This window comes from Lolium rigidum, unplaced genomic scaffold (assembly GCF_022539505.1).
Source record: "Lolium rigidum isolate FL_2022 unplaced genomic scaffold, APGP_CSIRO_Lrig_0.1 contig_12257_1, whole genome shotgun sequence".
Taxonomy (NCBI): Eukaryota; Viridiplantae; Streptophyta; class Magnoliopsida; order Poales; family Poaceae; genus Lolium; species Lolium rigidum.
This window is the reverse complement of record NW_025899822.1, coordinates 159,662-163,800: the sequence shown is the minus strand read 5'-3', so window position 1 is coordinate 163,800 and position 4,139 is coordinate 159,662. Positions and strand designations below refer to the sequence as shown.

The 4,139-nt window shown below is 52.4% G+C and overlaps 1 pseudogene; it reads left to right on the top strand.

The window, feature by feature from the left end:
- Positions 1 to 463: 463 nt before the first annotated feature.
- LOC124680315 lies at positions 464 to 614 on the top strand (annotated as a pseudogene).
- Positions 615 to 4,139: the final 3,525 nt, after the last annotated feature.

The following is a 4,139-nucleotide window of genomic DNA, read 5'->3' as shown; positions in this document are numbered from 1 at the left end:
GTCTCCACTCGGCACCCAGGCCACGGTGAGGCTTTCCCGGGAGAATTACCTGCTCTGGCAAGCAGTACAGGTGCCGATCCTTCGCGGCCGAAAGGTGTTCGGCTACTGCGATGGCACCAAGAAAGCTCCGGCCATGACCATGGTCGTGGAAGAAACCGTCGGTGAAAAGACGGTAAGCAAGGAGGTCCCTAACCCCGAGTACGCAGATTGGTTTGATGCAGATCAACAAGTCCTCGGCCACCTCCTGACGTCGCTCGAGCCCGACGTCCTCGCCCACGTCATCGGCTTCAAAACATCGGCCGAAGTGTGGGCTGCCCTCGCAGCGATGTTTGCGTCGCGGTCAAAGGCGCGAGTCTCTCAGCTCCGCGTCCAGCTCGGGCACACTCGCAAGAACGAGCATTCGGCGGCCGAGTACTTCGGCATCATGAAGTCCTTCAGCGACCAGATGGCAGCAGCCGGGAAGCCTCTTGATGATGAAGATCTGATGGGCTACATCCTTGCCGGCCTTGACGAGGAATACAACGGCTTCTCCGGCGCCATGAACGTGAAGATCGGGGAGATGACTCTTTCCGAGTTCTATTCCCACTTCCTCACGGCGGAGTCCCAGCTCGAGCAGCAGGCTCGGCTCCGTCAGATGGGCAACGCCTCAGCCAACTCCGTCTCCCGTGGCTACCAGCATGGTGGTGGGAACTTCCGCCCCGGAGGAAACGGCGGCGGTGGCGGCGGTGGTGGGCAGTACAAGCCCCGCCGCAACAACGGCAACCATCGAGATCGCCGCAATGATGGAAATCGAGATCGTCGCAACGACAACAGGCACAACCGGCGCAACGGCAATGGCCCCAATTGCCAGATCTGCGGCTACTCCGGGCACAAGGCGTTGGAGTGTCGGGACCGCTTCAACCACTCCTATCAGCCAGCGGAACCTCGCGCTGCAAACTACACCAACTCCAACAACTCCGAGGAGCCATGGTATACCGATACCGGGGCCACGGACCACATCACCGCCGACCTTGACAAGCTCTCCTTCCGTGAAAAATACGCCGGCCGTGATCAGGTGCATGCAGCGAACGGCTCAGGTATGGACATTAGACATGTTGGTCAATCTATTGTTAATACCCCGAAAAAATCTCTTTCTTTGAAAAATGTTCTCCATGTGCCCAACGCCACTAAAAATCTTGTTTACGCACACCGCCTTACTCGTGATAATGATGTTTATCTTGAAATTCATCCTTGGTTTTTCCTTGTTAAGGATCGGGCAACGAGGAGAATAATCTTCCGCGGGGAATGTAAAGGTGGATTATATCCACTCACATCATCTACTCTTCGCAAGCATGTCTTCACCATCACTACACCGAGCCAAGATCTTTGGCATCGCCGCTTGGGTCATCCTGCCGCTACCATAGTTCGTCGCATCATTGAGTCAAATAATCTTTCGTGTCCCAAAGTGTCAAATAAAATGCCTGTATGTGATGCTTGTCAGCAGGCCAAAAGCCATCAGCTACCCTATATGCATCGTCATGAGATTTCATCCTCATCCTTAGAACTCATTTATTCCGATGTATGGGGACCCGCGATCACATCCGCGGGTGGTTTCAAATATTATGTTAGTTTTATTGATGATTTCAGTAAGTTTGTATGGTTTTATCCTATCAAAAGTAAAGCTGATGTGTTCCCCATTTTTCATCAATTTCAAGCTTTGGTTGAGCGACAGTTTAACAAAAAGATTATTTGTATACAGACGGACTGGGGTGGTGAGTATCGCAAGTTGAACTCCTTGTTTCAACGCATTGGCATTGCACATCGGATATCGTGCCCGCACACTCACCAACAAAATGGTGTCTGTCGAGCGCAAACATCGCCACATTGTCGAGACTGGCCTCGCACTTCTTGCTCATTCCGGCGTTCCCTTGAAATATTGGGACGAAGCTTTTAGCACCGCCAGCTATCTTATCAATAGGATGCCTAGCCCAGTTATTCATAATTCCACTCCTTTAGCCAAACTTCGTCATGAAGATCCTGACTACTCCTTCTTTCGGGTCTTTGGCTGCGCCTGTTGGCCCTTCTTGCGCCCCTATAATAATCGCAAGTTGCAATTTCGCTCTCGGCAATGCGTGTTTTTGGGCTACAGTATGACCCACAAAGGCTACAAGTGCCTAGACCCCCAGTCCGGTCGTGTCTATGTGTCGCGTGACGTCGTTTTTAATGAGGAGATTTTTCCTTTTGCACATTTATCTCCCAACGCTGGTCCACGTATCCTTTCTGAGCATCTCCTTCTCCCGGGTATTAATAGTGACCATATGCCTAATGCGCCTAATCCTGCAGTTTTTGTTCCTGTTAATCCTGATTTGCAGCTGCAGGAGTCACGTGAAGCACCGGGTGATGATCATGCGCTGGATGTGAACCATGCGCCCGATCCCATGCATGCCGGGGCGAATCAGGAAGCAGATCCGATCCAACTTGGCCGCGCGTCGGAGCCTGCTACTCCAGGCCGCACCGAGCCTGGCCACTCGTCCGCGTCTTCGCCTCAGTCGGACTCGACTGGCCAGGAACTGGTGCACTTCCAGGCGGCTTCATCGGGCCGGTCGTTAACCACGACCTCTCCTGCTCGCTCGCCTCATTCGCTGGCTCGCTCGAGCACCGCGATATCACCTGATGCATCTGCTAGCTCGGATCACCACACTGCTACGTCAGGTGCTCCTGATCACCCCAGCTCGTCCTCCGGCGGTGACACTGCTCTGGGTGGTCACGCCTCGACACCACCTCGTCACACTATGGCCACACGACAGCGTACTGGGCATGCAAAGCCGAAGGATTTCCCTGACTTCGTTCGGTTTGGTGGTTTATGTCTCACTAACACCGAACCGACATCACTTGACATGGCACTTCAGTCTTCCCATTGGAAGCATGCTATGGATCAGGAGTATGAAGCTTTGCTGAAGAACCAGACTTGGTCGCTTGTTCCTCCAGTTCGTGGGCATAATATTATTGACTGTAAATGGGTTTACAAGGTGAAGCGCAAAGCGGATGGTACCATAGATCGGTACAAGGCTCGTTTGGTCGCAAAGGGATTCAAGCAACGTTATGGAGTTGATTATGAGGAGACTTTTAGTCCGGTTGTTAAACCGGCCACTATTCGCCTTGTGCTCTCTATTGCCGTCTCCCGCGGCTGGCCCTTGCGACAACTGGATGTTCAGAATGCGTTTCTTCACGGCGTTCTGGAAGAGGAAGTATACATGCGTCAACCTCCTGGATACAAGGATGTTCAACGTCCGCATTATGTTTGCAAGCTCAACAAGGCCTTGTATGGACTTAAACAGGCGCCCCGTGCTTGGTTTGCTCGCTTGAGCTCCAAATTGCATTCATTGGGTTTCACCTCATCACGGGCTGATTCTTCGCTCTTCATTCTTAATCATGGAGGTATGACCATGTTTATTTTGGTCTATGTCGACGATATTATTGTCACCGGGTCAGCTATGTCCGCCATCCAGACTTTACTCCGTGATCTTCAGTCCGTTTTTGCTCTCAAGGACCTCGGTGATTTGCATTTTTTTCTTGGCATTGAGGTGCGCCGTGAGTCTGATGGTATTACTCTCTCTCAGTCCAAGTATGTGGGTGATATTCTTCGTCGTGTCGGCATGGCCTCCTGCAAAGGCGCCGTCACTCCCATGTCCACCGGTGAGAAGCTTTCCCTTACGGTTGGTGAGAAATTGGGACCTGAAGAAGCCACAAAGTACCGCAGCACTGTTGGCGCCCTTCAATACTTGGTTCTCACGCGCCCGGATATTGCATATTCTGTCAACAAGGTGTGTCGGTACTGCACTCTCCTACCAGCGTACATTGGACGGCGGTGAAGAGAATACTTCGTTATCTCGGTTCCACCGCATCGACCGGTATGCTCATTCGCAGGTCTTCTTCCACCTTGGTTAGTGCCTTCTCCGATGCGGATTGGGCAGGATGCCTTGATGACCGCAAGTCCACGGGAGGTTTTGCCGTGTTTTTTGGATCCAACCTGATATCTTGGAGTGCCCGGAAGCAAGCAACAGTTTCACGTTCCAGATGCGAGGCCGAGTACAAAGCTTTAGCTAATGCTACGGCGGAGATAGTCCGGGTACAGTCGCTTCTGGGAGAACTTGGAGTAT